The 22,985-nt window shown below is 33.4% G+C and overlaps 1 protein-coding gene and 1 long non-coding RNA gene across 5 annotated transcripts in view; one reads left to right on the top strand and one right to left on the bottom strand.

The window, feature by feature from the left end:
• The window catches only part of Cow (Proteoglycan Cow), a 759,293-nt gene that overhangs the window by 384,051 nt on the left and 352,257 nt on the right, over positions 1-22,985 (bottom strand). The gene's annotated exons all lie outside the window — the stretch shown is intronic.
• On the top strand, positions 14,037-19,001 carry LOC138936658 (uncharacterized). Its single transcript, XR_011447412.1, has 3 exons — positions 14,037-14,209; positions 15,156-15,313; positions 18,963-19,001. It is a non-coding gene; the product is annotated as an uncharacterized lncRNA (long non-coding RNA).

Here is a 22,985-nt window from a genome sequence, read left to right as displayed (position 1 = left end):
ATTTAAATATGAATACATTCGTACTTTATTAATTAAAATTAAAATAACTCTTTATTAACTCCCACTCACTCTTTCTAATAAAAAGGTTGCACTTGGTCCCATCCCATGTAAAAGAGATTTCATTCTCTTACCGAAGAGGGACCACCAAACGAACGTCTGAATAATCAGCGTAATAGCGACCCGGTCGCTTACCTGTTTTTCAGACTTGCTAGTTCTTTCAACTAGATTTCAAACGCCACGAGACATTTAACTTCGATGTAATAAAAGATAGTTGCATTCTTCCATTGACTCATCCTTTCTTGAATCTGAACTACAATGATAAATTTTTTTTATGATGAATTACACTGGTCGACAAAACAAGAACTTTTTTGCCTTAAGTTCTATCAAGCCATTTCTGATAGATTTTTTAACATTGATTATGAATTTGGCTGTAAAAATGGGATAATCAATGGGGGTATCACGTCAAGTTTTTGAGAAAACCTCAGTCAAAGTTGCTCAAATCGGTTTTTGGTACTTTGGCGAGAGTTATATCTTTCAATGGAGATGTGCTACAAACGATAGCAACAGTTCCAAATAAAGCTCAAGACTTATACTATTACGTCCGGTGGACTCCACGATTCTTTTCTTTCATGTAATCTTAAACGTCTACGCTCTGGAACTCTTTGCACTTAGCATAAACAATAAACTAAAGGAATATCTAGCAGGCAAAACTAATATTTCAAAATCTAAACCATGCGTGATAAATATTCGAACAAAGATCCCTTAGAAGACCAAGAATTTTAAACAGCAACTAAAAGATACTCGAACCATCAGAAAGCTCGAAATCTAAACAGTGCCTATGCAAGAGATAAATAAATAGATCAAATGTTACGTCCAGACTCGGGGAAGGATGAGTCAACGGGAGGGTGTAACAACTATCTTTTATTATCCCGAAGTTTAAATGTCTCGTGGCGTTCGGAATCGGGTCGAACGAATTGACAGGTCCGCAAAGCAGGTAAATGACCATTCGGATCGCTATTACGCTGTTTATTCAGACGTTCGTTTGGTGGTCCCTTTTCGGTCAGGGAATTTAATCCCTTTTACGCGGGATGGGACCTAGTGCGATTTTCGTACTGGGAACGAGAGATAGGTTAAGAATTGTTTAATTAATTAAATAAAATATTATTTTATTCATTATAAAAATAAAGGTTCGAATACATGATATATATGTAAAAAGTGATTACATTTATCGTGTGAGTGTGAGTGGTTGTGTGGTTGAGCTTATCGCTCCGCGGGTGTTACAATGGTACGGAGGGCATCAGTCAGAATAACGAGGGAAAGTCTCTACCGTTAAATTTTAGGTTCTGACTGGTTAATACAATGTAAAGATTTAATAAAAAATAAAAAATAAAAACATGTGTGTGTATGTGTGAGAGTGAGTAAGAGGGTGCGGTATGAAGGAGGGAGAGAGAGAGAAGGGGGATTTTTTGGTTTTAGTTAATCCTGGTAAGACGAGTCGGCTTCCAGGTCGGGCAATTCGTTGCAAAACTCTTCTATAGCTTGCTCGAATTTCGACTCTGAAAGGTGCGGGGAAGTTGGGGGTGAATTGTTCAGGAGGACAGTAGATAGAGAGGAGAAGGAACGAGGGGAAAGCGGAGGTTCAATGACTTCGGGGAAGTAGATTGGGGAGTAGCTGGGGGAGGGGTAGTTAGGTGAGAGGGGAAGAGTGGGTCTAACGGATACTGTTGGTAAATTATTAATATTAGTAGCGCAGAATCTGCATTTTATCGGCGTTCGAGTCCTCCGACTCCTGCGAATGACCGTTTGGCTTGGAATGCCGGATCTGGTTTTCACTATGAAAACCAGCGTTAATATAGTATATTGTAATGCGTTATGTCTCGCGAAGGTCAATAGCGCAAATTGAATTGGATGAATGTGACTTACTTTTTATTCCGTAGATGAAGGTGCGGATTTTCTTAATGTGCTGAGTTGCTGGGTTCCAGATTAATCAAGCGATGAGTGCACTGGTATAATTTTTCTAGTTGTTTTCGCGGTGCCACGGCACTTAATATGACTTATGTGAACTGGAGAGTACGCACGCACGCAATTAAGTGAATGAGTAAGTGAGTAGTAAGTAAGTGAGTGAGTGGCCCTTTGGGTCCTCTTTTTATATCTCTTTTTTAGGGGTGTATTCTAATTTCTAAGAGTGGGAATTTTCCAAGTCTCCAACGAATTAAAAATTATGCCAGTGCCCTCATTAGGCGAGGTGTTTCTCCTACTTTTCGAATTTTTACCCGTGGTGATCGTCGATTGGTGATCTCGATATCAGTTGAGCATTAGATTTCCCTTGCGCACGTGATCTGATTAGAAAGGGTCTTACTGTCGTTACTGGATATGTCGTCACAGGAGTTTCATCATTATTGATTTAGTTACGTTGGTCGGATATTTTCTTAGAAGGAATTTTATTATCTTTTTGATATCAATTTATTCTTCCGTTGGAAAATTCTATTTCGAGGATATCTACTGATTTTTATTTATTTTTAGGCGACTGGCGCGGTTTCGTCACCGGTCTCTCGCGTCTTTCCCACGGTTGCTCATAGATATTGATATTGACAAGTGACTAAATGTTTAAAGAAATGCGTGGCGCAAGATGCTCCATTTACTGAACAACTCATTTTTATCACCGATCGATTATCGTTGCCGCAACATTGCGGAAGGAAGGAATCGTGGAGTCGCCAGGACCTAACAGAAATAATATTTTTTTCTTGGAAGTCCTCTAGCGAAAACGCATTATAGGATCTCGAACAAAGATCCTTCTAAGAATTAGAGTGATATTTTATAAATGTAACTATGATCCGCGACTGACAATGAGACTCGCGACATTCGACACCACGTGTTCGTCTGCTAGATCACTCTTGCGTTAGCTGCTTGAGATAAAACTCAAATGAATAATAAAACTGTCAACTTGGCCGATCATGGCAGACTCTCCAGTGGGCGAAACTTAATTTTTTTAAACAAAAAGTCTACACCAATAGGCGCAACCTCTTGAACCTTCTTTTGGAAGGGAGACACCCTCAACTCATGAGAGGGGCACCATTTAAAAATTGATTGGTTAAAAAAGAATATTGCTTGCCTAATGGAGAGAGTACGCGAAAAAACGTCAAGATTCGATATACGCGAAATCCTGGCTCAGAAAAGTCAGTTCATCTTCGGCTCTTGATATAAAATATCCTTACAACAAGTCTAGCTACAACTCACTCCGATTTATTGAGTCTTCAAACCTATTCTCGCTATTCTATCCGCGATTGTGATAGCTTTAGAAAATTAAATTGTGAGTGAGAAAGAAAACTAATCAGTGTATTAAGACTCTTAATTGTGTTGCGAAACCACCTGTAACTACAGCGACTTCCATCCAACCTGACAGCACGAGCCAAGACCTTCTCGCCTCGCAAACCATTTGTGACTTAGTTTAACAACGCTCTCAATAAATAGTAAGTCATTAAATTTTCTTATCTCTTTTATTTTTATTTTCTTTTTTTCTTTTCCTGAAATGATTCTCGGATGATAAATTTAACCCCTTAGCGGAAACATTACTTCAAGTCTCTTCTCTCACATCCTCACTCGTCACCGAGGGTCACCTGCATTTCGCGGAGCGACCCGTGACTTTTTTCGCTTCACCGAGGGTCATCTGCATTTCGCAGAACGAGTGACTTCCTCACTCGTCATCGAGGGTCACCTGCATTTCGCGGAGCGACCCGTGGCTTCCTTCTCCTCACCAAGACATACATATATCTTGCAGAGAGACTCGCTATTTCATTCAGTCCCTTTCTATGGGTTTCATCTCGCCTAATTATATAATAAAAGCGAAATATAATAGATATATTAACAAATAAAAACTATATATATATATATATATATAACAAAATATAAAGCACATCTACTTTTATATACCTAATATTTAAATAACAACTTTTATTACCCGGATACAATCTTTAAAACAGAAACGCCAAGAATTATTTCACATCTCTTTCCTACCATATGATATTATTGTTATTATTATTCATTTACAAATCTTTCCTTAGTGGGAAGAATAAAACTGTCTTCCCGAGCGGCCACTAAATGTTCACGTAATCGTCGCAACAGGCGGCTTAAGAAGGAATTCGGCTCGAGCGTCCGTAGACCCGAATTTGGTTGGAAATTTCACTAAACTTAAGCTAGCTCCGCGAGACCTACACAATATACAAGTACACGATACACAACCTCGCTCTATTTCCTTTGCCCCCTATCTCCTTTTCTCTCTAATTTCCAATTTTCATTTTCCTTATAATTTATATAAGTAATTAAAACTACATATATATATATATATGTAAATTTCCAACCGAAATTTAAACTTTAATTTCCCCGTCTAATTCCGGTTGATATCCTCTGTATTTATTGTAATACCTGCGAGAACATAATTTTTCTTCATCTACACTCACGCACATGAACACAACTACATATTAGAATTTAAGAAAATGTATTGTTAAAATAAGAATTCGTAAATGGTATTAAATGTTCCTTTATTAAATTTTATTTTTCTTTAAATTATTTATTTCCATTTTCTTAAATAAATGTAACATTAAAATTTAAATTCAAGTAATTTATCAACCCGACCTCCTTCCTGTTATCCGAAATCGCACAAGATCCCGTCCCGGGTAATAAGGATTCAGTCCCTTTACCAGAAAAGGGACTGCCGAGCGAACGGTCTTTCGATAGAGTAAGAGCGACCCTTCCGGTCGTTGACCTATCTGGGGCCCTAGTCTGTTCGTTCGACTCTAGGAGACGCATCGTCTAGCGTTTGTCTAGAGGTAAGTAGGTTACGCCCTCCCGCTGACTCTTCCTTTCATTGAGTCTGGACGTAACAATACTTTATGATAAAAATGTCAGAAGTCCCAGGCAGGAAAGGTTTTCCTGAAAAAAAGTGGTCAAAACATAAAAAACATCTATCGCAGTGTCCAGTCATACGTCTCCAATCGTCCGTTAATAAATTTTGTATAATCATTCTAATTATGAAAGTCGGTATGTATATATTTGCCTAATCACTCATCACGAAATATGTGTTAAAATTTTAAAATTAAAAATGGAAGATCAAAATGGCGGATCAAATTTTTGAAAAATCATTCAAATCATGAGTATGTGTAGATTTTTGTAATCGCTTAAGAACGAAATTAGAATAATTTTTTACTGTTACTAAAGAAAAAATTTAATAACGGACAATTGAAGATGTATGACTGAAAACATTGCAATAGATATTTATTATGTTCTAACCACTTTTTTTCAGGAAAATCTTCCCTGCCTGAGACCTCTGGTATTTTTATCATAATGTATAAATCTTGAGCTTTATTTTAAGCTGTCGCTGTCGTCTGTAGCACGTCCCCATCGGAAAATACAATTCACGCAAAAGTATCAAAAACGGCTATTTTAGCAAATTTGACAAATTTTCTCAAAAACTTGACGTGATACACCATTTTTACAGCCAGATTCGTAATCAGTGCTAAAAAAATTTATCAAAAATGACTTGGTAGAACTTAAGGCAAGTTTGGTGTCGAATAGTGTTATTTGTAATATTTATTAAGCTATATATTTTTTGATGACATAAATAATTCATTATAACAAAGAAAAAAAAGTTAAGATAATCATTTCGAATAAGGCCTTTTCTGAATTTTGACAAATATAATCGAATCTCTCGATAAAACTTTTGTTATGACTCCATCAGTGATAATCAGTTGGGGGAGCCCGTCCCCCATCACTCCCACCCCTCAAAAAACTGAAAAACCCCCAAAATTATTAAAGCAAAAGTCCACCTCACAACCCAAACCAAATTTTAGTTTTAAATCAGAAATGCTAGTGATAAATTCGATAAAACTTGTGATTGTATATATTTTTAAAGACTATTTTATCGTCTTCCGACGGGTCGTTGATGCCCCACAGCACACGTTCGGCGCGATTAGGGTTGCCATACGTCCTCTTTTCCCCGGACACCGTCCTCTTTTTTAGGGCGTCCGGGGACGTCCGGGAGGATTTTTCGAATGTGTCCGGAGTAATTATGAATGTCCGGGATTTAAGAATATTCATAAATATTCTGCTTTTTAGATTAATTAACCACATCATATTCAATCACTTCAATACAATTGAAGTTATCAATCATCCATTTTCTTATTTTTATGCGTGAGATAGGAGATACGAGATACAGAGGAGACTATGCTTGCTTTCGCTTGCTTGGCGATTGTTTGAATGCACGACTGCGAGCGGCGCTAGTAACGAAACAAATCCCTACATCTCAGAAAATTGCTGCACGATACCATTCTGTCTTCTTCTAACGACGTATGGTGGGAGCAAAGAAGTCTTTGTTGATTGGGGAAACAGAGCAAACGAAGTGAGAAGGAATTAAGGGGAATAACCTCCACTCTATATTGTCAGACAGAACGGTTTTAAAGCATGCTGTCTCCGTTCAATTTGTGACGTCTTTTGAGCTGAATGCGCGATCTAGGTATTATACGTCTATAAATTTTTGTTGTGGAAGCAAAACAGTGTAATGTGTTTAGTGCCTATTTTATGACCTGCATTATTTGGCGCGCAATTTGAATAAATAATAATATATAATTCTGTGATTTAGTATCAATCTAACAACACTATCCGTAATTGCAAATAATTAATCGAAATTATTGTATATGTAAGTATGAAAATAATGTTTGTACTTAAAGTATATAATATTATCGAAATGTTTTGTTTTACGCTGAGTTTGGTTTACATATAGACACTACAATTTTATTGTTATTTTTTCAGAAATGACAAAATGCCAAAGAGAAAATGTAATTTCAATGAAGAATTACAAAGAAAGTATCCATTTATGAAACGTGGGCGTTATGAATGGGAAGTAGTTTGCACCTTATGCTCATCAACGATTTCAATCGCAAATAAAGGTTCACATGATATTATCGAACATTTGGGCACAAACAAACATAAAAAATGGGACCAAAATCAAGCTATCTCTTCAAAAATTGAGTTTTTTTCAAAGTCATCCAAAAATGATGAAGTCCGCGCAGTTGAAGGAGTTATTGCATATCATACAGTATATCATCACATATCATTTTTATCTCTCGACTGCACAATGAATTTGAATAAATTATTATTTCAAGATTCTGATATCGCTAAAATCGCTACTTGTAATAGAACTAAAGCAACTGCAATACTTAAAAATGTACTAAGTCCATTGTCAACTTCTAAAATGTTGAAAGAAATTGAAGAAGTGTCTTACATAAGCGTTTCATGCGACACCAGTAATCATGGGGCTACAAAATTACTACCCATACTTATTCAATATTACGACATTAATAATATCGGTATAACAACAAAAATTTTAGAAATTTTGACAATAACTGATGAAACCTCTGATACAATTACTGATATGATTCTTACCGAATTAGAAAAACATTCTTTGTCGCGAAAATGTGTTGCTTTTAGTGGCGACAACTGCAACACTAATTTTGGTGGTAGAGACAGAGTAGGGCAAAACAACGTTTACGCCAAGTTAAAGGGCAGGCTTCAGAAACAAATAATTGGCATCGGCTGTCCAGCTCATATCATTAATAACACGATTCATAAAGGTTGTGACAACTTTTCTATTGATATAGAATCATTGTTATGAAAATTTATAATCATTTTTCGGTGTTTACTGTAAGAACAGAGGCTTTGAAAGATTTTTGCCAACAATGTGATATCGAGTACTCTAAACTTTTATATCACTCAAAAACGAGATGGCTAAGTTTATATCCTGCCATTGAACGTTTATTAAAATTATATAAACCCTTAAAGAATTACTTTTTAAGTCTAGAAAATCCGCCAAAAAGTTTAAAGATTCTTTTCAAAAACGATTTCAGTGAAGCTTTTTTGTTTACAATACACTCGACCATGAACATAATGCATACATACATTGAAACAATCAAAAGAGCTGATAATTCTATTATTGAAGTAAGAAAAATTTTAAAGGATATTGTTCAGAATGTGGATCAAAGAATCAATCAAAAATTTATGCCATTGAAAATAAAAGAAATTTTTAAAAAAATTGAAAATACTGGAAAAAATACTACAGAATTCATCGAAGAAGTAAACACTTTTTATATAACAATGAAAAATTATTTAGAATCTTGGATTAAGCCCTTAGAAGAGTTGGATGTTTTTGAATGGATGGATATTAATAAAATTAATTCAGTACATTGGTCAGATCTGGAACCCTCACTTGAATTTTTACGTTTTCACAACATAGTGGTGAATGAAGAAAAATTATTTAATGAATTTCTTTGCTTCCAAAAGTTCTTAAAGGATCTACCTGTTAATGAATCTACCACTAATTGCAATAAGTTGTGGTGCAATTTTTTTAAAGAATATGAAGCTGGAAAAAATTGCCAGGAAATGAAAAAAATAGCGCAATTCTTTTTCTGTTTACCAGCGCATAATGCAAATGTTGAAAGAGTATTTACTTTGATAACAAGTCAGAGGACTAAAGAAAGAAATAGGCTACAACCACAAACTATATCAGACATTATAAAGACTATATATAATTTTAAAATGACATGCGAAGAATTTTATCACTACCTTCTAAAATGTGATAAAAAAGTCCTAAATTATATTACAAGCTCAGAAAAATATACTGATAAAAACCAATAAGACAATGTTTTTTATTTAAAATATTTTAAGAAATACTTTAAGATGATGATTTAATATATGATAATTTAGTATGTGATTTTATGGTTACTGTCAAAGATTATGTACCAAAGTCTCGATTAAAATGTTTATTTACCTATTAGATTTTAAGACTGGTTTATGTTGTGTTAATGTTTTAAAGCCATTAGTAAAAACTATTTTTATACTGATTTGGATATTTAATATATTTTATAATTATTTGTTATTGATATTTTAAAAATGCCAATGGCTATATAGTACATAAGTATAGGTACAATGAGATAAATAGGTACCTAATAATAAAACCTTTTTAAATTAAAAACATGTTTAATTTATTCCTTTTACTCTAAGTACTAATGAAAATGAGATCTAAAATAATTATTAATTTATTGTTATAAGTTATAAGCAACTTACTAACCTATTCGCATTTTTGTATACGTCCGGGGTTGCAAGCGAAATGTCCGGGGTTTTTGAGCTATAAATCCTAGTTTTGAAAATTTTATTATGACAACCCTAGGCGCGATGTATAATAATCGATTGTTCGGCAGTCAAGAATTTCCTGACGCGCAGGGTTTGTTCGGGCCTCAATAGCGAAAAATCCTTTAGATCTCGATATTCCTACATATGCTCGCTTATAAAAAATACTATGGATGCTATACAAAGAGAAATACGAAGGCGCTTGGATAGCGGCCGTTATTTCGCGATATCCGCTAGTACTCGCAGAAGATAATCTCGATAGTTCGGTACAGATCTAATGCTTTTCTAAATTCCGTGATTTCTTGCGTACAATACTACGACGACAGCGAAAGACGGGCGCTGCGCAAAAGAATGAGAAACATAAATCCGTGACTAATATATGGCACAATTATCCAATATTACTTGAAAATCTACACAGTATATGGATTTCGCGACAGCAATAGACTCTAGAAAGATACGTTAAACACAAGTTCTATTTAAAATATAAAATAAATGACACATACGCGAAATACGAAATGTACGCAAGATGTGAATGATCCACGGTCTACGAGCTCGCCAAGATAACATTGACATACAAAAAGGATAGCGATATAAAGCGAACAATAATCGAGAATACAAATATGATTGTTGGCGGCAAGGTTCCCGGGAGAGAGAATACTTAAACGACACAAGAAGGTTTGGATGAGTCGATTTGGCCTTTTGGCCGTTAAATCTCAAAACGCGAAAGCAAGACTAAGATTCAAAAAAGACCAGATTAGCTTACGACGAACAAATGGCACGACTCATCTGAATCGCAACTCGGAATTAGCGGCTTTACATCAAAACGACGTTTGTCTCATCAGTTCTCAGCTTTGGGTATGTAATTCGCCTTGCAAGAATGGATTTCGTTCAGGCCTCTGCTGTTCATGCCGGTCCGCTGAACAACGATGAGCGGAAGGCCCGCAAAAGACGCTGGTACATTAATTTGCGAATAGGCCATTTATGGGCTGCTTCCGGGTTCTCAGGATCGGGCTCCCATGCTAGCTGCATACGGAGTGGCCTTCCCTTTTTTGTATCCCTGTCGATTCTGTGGGCAACGGTTTTCTCAAAATGCGACAGCGATCATTCTCTGCTATTGTTACACATATTATTGCAAAAGGCAAGATGCCATTATCTGAGGTACTCTGTATATGCTGAATCGGGCCTCCACTCGTCCCCGACATTAGTCTCTTATTCACCTTGCTATCACCGGATGAGATCTCGTCAATCTCTTCTGCTGCTTACCGCCATTAGACGCTAAACCTAATAAGATTGTGGGATCGCGTGCGAACCCGCACTCAGACAGCTCTCTCTCTCTCTCTCCCTAAATCGAAAGACCGAAAATCCGCGCGACTGTCCGCGGTCGGGCCATTCCGCCCTTGTCACGGCAATCAAAAACATCACATCACAAACTACATAAAAATAATATATCATCGATTTTGTTATCACTTGAATATCGGTGATGAATTGATTTCTAGGAAGTATGTATTAGTATCTATATTTGTGTTATTATATTTTTTACCCGATGCCCGTAGTACTACATCATGTCTTCCATCAGATTCTTCTAGAGTTCGATGAGACTCATCCTAGTCACATTGACTATCAGATCATTATAATCTCCTCATTTATCTCTCATAATTTGAACTTATTCTTTTTAATTTTTTGTTGAAATTCTAATCATTAATTTCTTATAGAAAACAGAAAAAAGAAATTTTAGTAGATGGTGATCGAATCCTCAAATATCAAAAATTTGTTCGTACGTATTTTGATTAGAAACCAGCAGAAAATAAAATGAAATCCAGGTTCGGTAATGCCTAGTCCTGAACCGTTTCTTGTTAGGATGTTACAGTTAATTATATATAAGTTGAAATCCGTATCTACCTCAGGATTGATCCATTACAATGAATGTTTTTGCAATTCTAGATAAAATTGTGCGAAAAAGTCCGGGAATTTAACAAAATAGATATTTTTTTTCTGTTAAAAAGCCAGGTCTTCTTTAAAACAACAACTATAAAGTCGCTCTACAAGTTCCTGATTTTTATATCCACGTAATCTGTGTTGGTTAAATATATGATGAAGTCCAAGCAATGAATCTATATCATCTGATAGACGTACTAGATTAGACTACATATTAGATTGGACACTCTATCAGAGCCCCTCAGGTCGAGAACAATCATCTTTGCAGGTAGTAAAAACTGTAAGTCTAAGTTTATTAGTTTCTTTTATCTTTGTTTCCGTATGATGCATAACATATTGAATTCATTAAGATGATTGTTAATTTGTTCTATTTTTTATTTTTTATTCCTCTAGCGTTTCACAGCAGATCTTTCATAATTCAATTGATTTTATACTTCTAGCGTTCGGAGATTTTTCATTAGTACCGGACTCACTGTGAATTTTTATAAGATTTTTAATGGTTTTTTAAGATTTTGTTGATTTCTGACTCTATGTAAAAATGCCTGCTTAATCTGTCAATATGAGATTTCTTAATAATAAAATCTCTTCTTTCCCTGGTGATGTTCACGGTTCTAAAGTTAAATTGATTATAGTATAGTTTCTTAGATTTTGCAAAGTTGTCATTGAAGTTACGTCTAGATTTGGGAATGCTGTCAATATTTTATTATATTTACGAGACTCAACAAAAATGAAATTCCGCTTATCTTTTGGTTGCTTTAAGGATAAAATCCTTAAGGATGTTTTGGCTGTACAATAGTAGCAAAAAGCTATCGAAATTCAAAAAAAACTTTTTTTTACATTTATACAGTTTAGATAGTCAAATAAAGAGATCTGGATTATAAAAAGAATTAAATTATCACAAAATAATATGGTTTTTAGTGTCTTCATAAAAAAATAGTTATAATTAATATTTTTTCCAATTTATGATAAAAACTTTTGGTTGCGAATATCTCCTGAAATCGACTGCAAGAAACGAATAATTTACAGAAAGATTTTGGGTTACTATAAGTTTTGAATAGCTTAAGCATATATAAAATATGAAAATAGTCATTTATACAGGGTGATCTGCAATGACCTCCCACTAAATACATAGCTAAATACATATTATTCCTTACCAAAATCTGAGACAAGAAGTCCTGAAACATTCTTTTATAACACTTATTAAAGGAGTTATTATTGAGTAAATTCGGGCCAATCGGGCAATGTTTTTTCCTCGTCAAATTTTTTACAATACGCAATTTTCCATAAGAATCAATAGTAACTTTAAACTTAAATAATTTTCGACCGTTACGAGAATCGGGCTCAGGTTTTGCACATATATTCAGAAGAAATAATAGAACAGTCTACGAAATTTTCATGCTTTTGTCAATGTTTTGATTAATGACACATCCTTAAGAAAAGGCTTAAGAAAAGCCAGTCCTATTTGTTAATTCATGTATTGCTGTAAGATTTTTGACTGCCATTTATAACAGTTTTAGCTTCATATGCAGTAATGCCCCTTTCAGCAACTTATCTATTAATATTTCTGTTGAGATTATACATGGGACTATTTGAGTAGTTTTGTAGTCGTTATATGCATTGTTGCACACCTCATGAAATTCTTTGTCAAACCGCACAAATTCTGCCGCTTTTGCGGTCGTACTATTTGATATGACCAAACTTATAGTCATTAAAACATTGTCGATGGTATAAAAGATGATTTTTATTGAAGTTAGGTGTCTAGATCAATTCTTCGTAGAAGTTTAATATCTTTAAATGTAATCATAATATTTTTAATATTTATTTTTGTATGTGTTGTCCTCTGCATTGTATTTTCTTTTTGTCATACGGTTTATGGCTATTATTTTTTCTTTATTGTCAATAGCATTAATGAATTTAAATATGGATATATTCCAGCCAATGACAATGGCTTTCTTTATAATAGATCGTGTGAATATAATGATGAAGCTTATTATTCTGCTTTTTCAAATTACAAATTTCATATTAATTTAGAAAAATATTTGCATTATAAACATTCCTAAAGATGAAATCCGCAGGACAAAATCCTGTTTTGACAATCCCAATGAGCTTAAATTTAAATTGAGAAACCATGTCAATTATACGCAGGAAAAATCGCTTCAATCTGAATAATTTTTAGAATGCAGATAAAGTTCCCATCATGGTTTTTATCATATCTTCTGATAGCGTTTTGATCTATTGACTATGTTAATGGATTTTTATTGCTATGCGCCCTGATTAGTTTGTCATTAACTCAATGTATTTTCAGAATAATTTTTTAAATATAATTATCGTCTTATTTTGCTCAGATATCAAATGAGCATGTCCGAGATCATTGCCTAGTGTGGATTCAATTATCCGCGAGATTACATTGATGTCCATATCTTACGAAATCTTGAGCTTTCGTCACTGTTATTAACTTCACAAAAAATGTCATTTGACTCGATAATGTTGCAAGTTTTTTAGTTCTTGTTGATGTTCTTCAGAGTTTAATTTTTTTAACGAAAAGCTCCTTCTTATTTGAAAAGAAACATCTTTGAAATGTTGCACATTAATCAACAAACAATGACCTTAACCTGCAGGATGATACTGAACTTTTAAATATAATTATCTTTAACAAATGTTCCAATATTTGAATCTTCCGCTCCGTTTGTGACCATCTTAGACTTGTTTTCCACAAGAATTATTTATAGAGAGATAGAGAGAGAGAGAGAGAGCGCGCAGCGTGAATGAACGTCCCAGTGAGCATTATTGAGAGGATGAGCTCTTTAAGAGGACTTTTTAAAGACTTAATTAAATTTTCTTAGAAATGATATCAGTAAGTTATCTTTTTTAAGATATCTTTCAAAAAAGCTCTTTATGATATCTCTTTATAGATATCTCTAAAATCTCTAGCAAGCGTGCCATTTTAGATATTTTACGAACGCCGCACACATGCGCAAGAAACGTACGTGTGAACTAGAGACCCTGTGCCTTGTGTTCTAGTGTGAAGTGTGAACTGCGTGTCATTACGTCCTCTAGATTTCGAAGAGATAACATCTTCAATATTAACGTTTTTAAGGTAATCTTTCTTTCTTAAATTATAAATATTATTAAATATGTATTTGAGCATAAAATAGATCAATATTTTCATATATATTTTTGTTTTTTCTATATCCAACCTAAGAAGTTGGGTTATGTCTTCAAAAAGCATATGTTGCAAAATTATAAATTTTTTTTTATTCATAGTCTCGGCATTTTAAAACCTGTTTTAACATCAGAATCGAATAGGATTTAGGATGTCTAATATATATATATATAGACTACAATAAAAACGAATTTTTATGATTGCAATATGTGTTTCTTGCAGATATAACCCAACTTCTCTGGTAAGCAGAGCAATCTAGAAGCTGCAACATAGAATAAATATAATAAAATGCCAAAATTATTTTACTTTTCTGATTGAAATACACATTGTACCACTTCATCCTTGGTACGTACATATGAGTGTTTAATACATTTGCGATATGTATCACAAAAGTATAAGCGCTTAAAATTTCAAAGTAAGTTACTCTTAAGCTGGGTACTCACTATGACCTGCAACATGCAACGCAACAGTATAGCTATCTAATGAGTACGTTTAAATATCCAGATCAAGACGTACTCATTAGGCTGCAACTACTGTTGCATTGCATGTTGCAGGTCATAGTGTGTACTCAGCTTTAGAAAAGTTCAAGCTACAATCGTAATTACATATTTGTAAAAATTTATATTTATAGCTATAATCCTATAATTATTTGCTATATGGGTGCTATATTATATGATTGTAATTTTCTATTAATTTTTTGTACAGTATATAATATACTGAAAATAATAAAAAAAGTTGATTTATTATTAGCAGAGAAAAAACAATACATGAAATGTGTATGTAAATCTAAAAAGATATTAAAAAAGTTTTTATCAATGTACATTTCTAAAGAAAAAGTATTTTTAAATATATATAATAATAAAATTACATCTTTTTACAGAAAAAATTAATTGAAACTGCAGGAGGAAAAGATGCAAAACAACATGTAAGAAATGCACTGAAACTTGCTTTAACTGTGATCATTTAGCGTACTTTCATGGACAGGACAGAAAGAAACTATTGAAACGAAATGTATGAAATTTGTCGACGTCATTATCGGTATGTTTGTTTTCTTATATTTTATTTATTATTGTATTTTTAAATATGTTAGAATTATATATATATATATATATATATATATATATATATATATATATATATATATATATATTGTGACGTGACGTTTTTGGGACGTCCGTCACAAGGGCCGAATGGCCCGATCGGGAGCGGTTTTTCGGGGGCCTGCGTCTTCCTAATTTAGGGAGAGAGCAGCCCGATGGACAGATCAGCGGGATCTGACTTTCGGTTAGAAAAAAATCGAAAATGTAAGCTCGAGATGAACCCGCGAATTGGTTGTCGGCACGAGGTCGAGCGGCGGGATCCCATCCGGCGGAAGAAGAGGAAGAGAGAAGAGCGGGAGTCCAGGACACCAAGGACACAGGAGACGTCAGGTCGTAATTGTTAACTATTAAAAGACACTTTTGGTGGCTAGTAAACATCGCTGCCGGTAATGTATATTTCTTACGACAGGAAAGGAGAGCGGAGGGCCGGAATAATACGGCCAAAGGGGAGGCCACTTCACCCGCACGAAGCGAGGGAATCCCAAGGACGGGGCGACGAGCGGACTCTCAATCCGGAACCTATTCCATCAAATAGGGAAGAGAGCCGATCGGGCACAGCCGTAAGCCCGCACCTTTAAGCCGAACAAGAAAATATGGGAAACTCCGGGGTGATGAAACCACCAACACGGCCGTGATGACAACAAGGATCGCGAGGATCGCAGGACGGCCCTGCGTAACGCGAAAGCGCCACAAGTGGCGCGATAGCGATTTATCGCGCCGGCGTGTCTCCTGCAGGACTCTCGCTCGGCACTGTTCGGCGAGCTGTACGAGAGGACGCAGGTTTTCCCAGGAGCGAGCGAAATACTGAACCGATTAACGGAAGCACGGAGAACTTCCTGCCGGTGGGACGAGCGTCGTCGACCGATTTTGTTGCCGAATAATTGTAGGTAATTAATTCGGATGAGTCGCGCCCTTAATAGTTGTCGAGCCACGCGTTTTGGTGGATTAACTTGGTGAATATTTTTGGTAGATTAAGTCGCACGGTCGACGGGCCCATGTCGCTCATCCGAATTAGATAAAATAGGCTCTCTCTCTATTCACTTCGCCGCCGCCGACAGTCATTAGTATTATTTTCGCGTTTCTCTGTATAATATGTTGTGAATTATCGGGATTTTTGCGTTCACGCGATCGATATTCCGACTCGCGCAAAGTATTGCGCCGCGCGACTCGTACACCACAGTCGTTATTGATAGTTTCCGTATTGTTTCTGTGTATTGTTAGCGCGTGTTTTGTGAGTATTGTAAGAAATTAGAGTCAAGAGAAAGCGAAATCCTAAAACTTCGTACAATAAATCTATCGGGTGTCTTTGAACCCGCTATTAGTTTCCGCGAGTCATTCGAGCTAGAGATTAGGCATTTCCACGTAAAGGTCGCCGTCATTGTTATTGAGACGTATATCGGCTTACCGCGAGCCGGACCAACGGACCGATTTGAGTCGTGCAATCTAGTATTTTCTATTATACCGAAGCGGATTCACGAGCGTGCGTAAAGTAGTTACCGGCGTATTCGAGAGATTTCTTTGACTGTCGCGGCCTAATTAAGTCTCGTACGGCGGAAATCCTCGCGGCCGAAAAGTCGAGTTAAAGCGCGTAAGACGCCCGGTAATTTGATATTGTTGCGCACGATCGTGCCGATCTCCGCGGAAATAATATCTTATTCGCCTGTAAAATAATTACTGTCATCCAAGGCTATTATTTATACGAACTGCTATATACTCTTGTTTCTTTCATTTTAATATATCATTGTTATCTCTATTATAATACATCGAATGCTCATTTTGGCTCCCGTGTTCTCGACTCTCAAGATTTCTCCCGTCTTCCCCGAACCCTCCCCTCTACCATTTCGGGTATACTGAATAGCCGCGGAATTTTGCTGTCATGTTAATTATCGGTCGCGCGATTATCTTTTGGTGTTGCGTTTATCGTGAATGGTGCGGCCTGCCGTACCTGGCGCCCAACTTGGTTTATTTGGCGATTCCGGGGATTTTTGTGGATCGCGAGATCGATATTCGAAACACGCGCCGAAGGTGTACCGTGGGCATCGGAGAACCGCCCGCCGAATAAATAATTATTAATTAAATAATTTTAAAAGAAATATACGGTTACAATATATATATATATATATATATATATATATATGTGTATAAATATATATACATATATAGAACGACATCACTGATATAGTGACTGACACTTGATTTTGCAGTAACGCCTTAGAAGTTACTGATGATATCTAGTAAGATAAATTCGCCATACATTTAACATTTTCGACAGAAACACTCAATATAGAACCAGTGTGGAGCATTGGCGTGGAATTTGTTTATTTCGTAAATCAACTAATAGTGTAATTATGTACATTAATCGTTCCTGGTAGACTCTAATCATTGTTATTCATAAAATAATTACTATTTATTCTAACTGTTGATGTTTTGCATTGGTGTAACGCATATAGCGTCACAATATATATAAATTTTACGCTAATGCTACCGGTTCTGCACTGATCGTGTTTCTGTTGAAAATGCTAATTATATGTGTGTGTATATATATATATATATATATATATATATATATATATATAGTCAGATACATAAGCAAAGCATTAGGCACATTACAATACATGGCTCATGGACGTAAAACGTTTGCTTAAAGAATGGTGCAGATTGATTACATTGTACTTAATATTTATACGCCGATTGCGTCATTTTTGGAATCTTATGCATTTTTTCATTAATATTCTAAGATTGAAAATATATAACTAATATTTAAATAATTAAAATAAAATAATTTAATTAATTAATAACATAATTTAATAAATTAATTTTATTTTTACTTTGAATATATAATTTTCTTTCCAATTTTTAGAACGTACAAAACAATTTTTAATACATACAAAAGCATATTATATTGCATGATGTTATTACTATTCGCTAGTGTTTACTGGGTTCTTGCTATTTGTGCTCAGTGCAATTTTCATTATTATAAAAATATATTGACAAAAAACAAAATGATAAAATAATAATAAAATATAACTAAAAAAAGAAAAATGTTGTTTAAATATTATTATATGTTATCGTTATATTTAAATGTTGTTGAAAAAGATGTTTAAATATTATTAAATCAATAAAAATTATATATATACTATTATTAAATAAATAAAAATATTATATATAAATTGTATATATATTATAATATTATATATAATATTGTATATAAATATTATGTAATCTAATAAAATGTTGTCTGTAATCTTACAAAATGTAAAAAAAAATAGTTATAACATTTTTGTTGCATTTTTTCCATAATATTTTAATTAATGTTATTATGGAGATTATTACTTTCAGTTAAATTTTTTTCATTAATTGTTGATTCCATATTTTTTACGTTCAAGACTTGCTTCCAAGAATTAATTTCTTTTGGAAACATTTATATTTTTACACTTTTTAATTAATAATTTCTAAATATAATATATTCTGATATTATTTTAGAAAATAGTAAATATATATTAAATAATTTACATTTTTAATAATTTTATAATAACTTTATAATTTTAATTTTTTATTACCAAATTAATTGTTAAAATTTTTTTCAGAAGTGATCACCAATATTAGCGGGAAAAATGTTTCTTTTCATTCGATCCAAACTGTAATAAAAAGATGGCTATAGCATGCTGGAGATCGAATAAATTAACATTCAAAGCGACATGAAAAGAAGAAATGAAACATTTAGAAAAAATATTTTTTACTTGTGTGCAATATGGCAATTACCTGAGTAAATATAATATAAAATAAGAAAAATAAATATAAGAAAAGTATTAAAAATCAAATTTTAATATTACTTTTATTATGTATTATTTTTATATGTAAGGATCATATTAGCATCTCATAGGTAAATTGTACTAGTCACTATAATAAATAACAATTTTCAATTCAAATGTAGCTAAAATTTATTCATAATCTATAATGATATCACCTTTATTACTGAGATATTTTCGTAAGTGTTGCAAATTAGCGTTGATCTAAAGCTAATAAAAATTTTAAATAGTCTCTACTGAAAATTACAAATTTGTTACTTAATACAATTTACCTCTGAGGTGCTGATATACATACAGTTCTGTGTATTACATACACCAGTATTAATTTTTTTATTTTTATATGTAAACACAAAAAAATTTTGTGTTATTCAAATGTACAACATTTCTAAAATATGTATGATATATAGGTTCTATATATTTATAATAAAAAAGTTTATATATATATATATATATATATTATTAGGTACTTTTCTTCTATATAATAAAGTATGTAAAAATAATAATATAAATAACAATTCTTAATGGTAACATTTTCATGACATTTATAAGAAGTCAGATTGTAGTATTCTCTAAGATGTCATTTATATGATGTCTTTTTTTCTTCTACAATCGACGCATTAGAGGACTTATTGACATCATTATGTTATCATTTAGATGGTATTGTTGGATGTCCAATTCTTAAACCTGAGTACTTTAAGAATTCTTTTTGATTATTTATTGCTCACTGGGGTGTAAACGAATATGCGAGGAGCATGATAGATATACATGATGTAACATGCGCCCGTATCAGCAGTTTCTTGAGGAAACAACGCATTTTCGTGAAAAGTGTTTCATGCAAAAGTTGTAGGACTCTAACGAGGCGATTTTTATTCGTGTGCTGGTTGGTTTAAAAAATATTTTATTCCAGAAGCGATTTGCATATGCGCTCTGGGTATTAAAAAAATATTTTATCCCGGATGCGATTTTTATTCGTAGGGTGGTTGCTTTAAAAATTATTTCATATCATATGCGGTTTATGCATGAATATTCTGGTAATTAAAAAACAGTTATTCCAGAAGAAATTTAAAAAAACTTTTTGAACGACAAAATGTGATATCTGGTATTTCTTCATATGATTGCAACCAATCATATATAGTAATAAAAGCTTTTAAATTATTGGAAGGAATTATTATTGTGATTACTGGCGATGTATTTTTTTTTTTTTTTTTTTGATGGGACCAAATTTCGCGTATATAATAGTCTATCAGACTGTGTATATACAAGTTGGTAGCTAAAGAGAAAAAATATATACATCTTCTTTATTAAAAGGCAATCATTATGAGGAAAAATACTCCAAGGATGTAAAAAATATGTGAAAACGGTTTTGTAATATTATAGCAAGCAATAAACTGCTGCCTTTTTTAAAATGATAAGAAATTATGATTTAAAAAAATCTGTCATAATACTCGTAACTATTGATCAGAAAAAAGATGCCTCAATCTCGATTGCAAATTATAATCGCAGATATGAAAATAATAAATACAATATTTTGATTGCGTTCTCACAAAAATGGGCGATGGAGGGGCCCATTTTATATTTTCAATATTCAGAATATTGTAAAACTACAATATTCTATTGCAATTGATATAAACAATGTATTGTAAATCTTTTACAAAGATATAAACATTTACGTATACGATCAAAAAGATATATATACAGGGTGTCCCATTTTAAAAGTTCCACCCTCATAACTTTTCAGGATCAACGTTTGAAAGAAAACGACACGGATAAAAGTTGTAGGGAACAAAGGGGGCTATCTAATAGTGACCTTGGATTTTACATTAAAGATCATTTCCAAGGTCATTTAAAGGTCAACTTTCACTTTTTAAATGGAAACCACCTATTTTTTATTACATATTCTTGTAGCTTACCTCGAGAGCTTTCCAAAACACTAGACTAAAGTATTTTTTCATTAAGTACTTTTTGAGTTATTTTATATTTTAATTTGATATATTTTGATATAAAAAATTAAATATCTCGTAAAATATTAGTTTTCGATAATTTTATCGTAATACTTTTATGTACAGAATAATGAGACAAATCAATTACTATAAAAAAATAATTGTTTTTAAGAAAATTATTTACAATTTATCTCTTTAAACAATTTGTTTTTTTTTTGCACTAATTGATTTGTCTCATTATTTTGTACATAAAAGTATTACGGTAAGATTATCGAAAACTAAATATTTTACGAGATAATTAATTTTTTATATGTCAGATTATAATATAAAATAACTCAAAAAGTACTTAATGAAAAAATACTTTATTATAGTGTTTTAGAAAGCTTTCGAGGTAAACTACAAAAGTATGTAATGAAAAATAAAAGGTTCCATTTAAGAAATTCAAAGTGATTTTTATATGATTTTGACGGTGCTATTCAAAGTCATACTGATATTATTATATAATGCGCCACTTAAAGCTCTACAACTTTTGAATGAAACGTTTTTCACGAAAATGCGTTGTTTCCTCAAAAACCTGCTGATACGGGCGCTCAGTTACATCCTGTATATATATACTTATATATGCAGCAATTAACAACAATACGTAGCATGAAGATTCGCTAAGTTGTGAATGAGCAGGTGAGTGAGTGAATGCGTGATTGAGTGACTGATTGAGAGAGTGTATGAGTGTTGTGTAAAAAAAAGGAAGAGAGCAAGAAAAAAAGTGTATGCGTACGTGCGTGCGTGTGTATAAACGACTCTCCCTCATTCCCTTTCTCTTCCTCTCTCTCTCTCTCTATCTGTCTCTGTCTCTTTCTTTCTTTTACGCACATATTCCGCCATACATACATCGCGTGTAGTAATCAGCTGATTGCTGCGTCCGACGCCCGGCGATCCGGAACAAACTTTTGCTAAAATGACGTTTTTTTAAGAAACACGTATTCCTGGCGTATTTCTAAGACATTTTCTTCTTTACCAAAATTTTATTTAAAGCATAATTTTATGTTATAAGATAAAATAGTTAGCGACTCATGCGGTGGTATCTGGACGGTCAGCTGTGGCGCTCCTGTCTGCCTTCAGTACTCGACGGGTGATTTCCTAATTATTTTTGCTTATAACTCAAAAATTACGCTTTAATTCAAATTTTGGTAAAGGAAAAATCGTCCTTAGAATTGTATCAGAAATACGTCATTTTACGGACGGAAGATTATTCCGGAACAGCCTATATATATATATATATATATATATATATATATATATATATATATATATATATATATAAAATATTATATAATATATTTATATAAATAATACATTGTTGTTATATAACCATCGATTATATCGATTGAAAAAAAACGAGCTGCATTGCATAGATTGTAACTTATAGAGAAAGTTACATGATAACATCTAGAATATATATACGTATCATATATACATTTATATACGTTCATAAATACATTTATTATATATACATGCATGCACAAATTTATACCCAGCAAGCAAAATGATGCAAACTTTGCGCAAAGCTTGCAGCAAACTCGAGCATGCTTTTACAGCAAAATTGCGACAAGGTGTGTCCGCTAAAAGCTTAGCTTTTGCTGGCACGGCTTGTCGCAATAGTGTGATTCACATTTTACGCAAATAATATAGCAAACCTTGCTGTGCACGGCATAACAGCAAATTTGTGGCAAGAACAGAACAAACCTTGCTGTGTACCGCATGATAGTAAATTTGTGGTAATTTTCTGTATAGGGTGATTCAGAAATTCTGCAACAAACTCTGAGGAAAGATAAATCTAGTACTCTGCGTTGATACCACTGCT

The sequence above is a fragment of the Polyergus mexicanus genome, unplaced genomic scaffold (assembly GCF_030449975.1).
Source record: "Polyergus mexicanus isolate NDT 795.1 unplaced genomic scaffold, iyPolMexi1.0 SCAF_9, whole genome shotgun sequence".
NCBI classification, from domain to species: domain Eukaryota; kingdom Metazoa; phylum Arthropoda; class Insecta; order Hymenoptera; family Formicidae; genus Polyergus; species Polyergus mexicanus.
The sequence above is the reverse complement of the archived record's forward strand: the minus strand, read 5'-3'. Positions and strand labels throughout refer to the sequence as shown.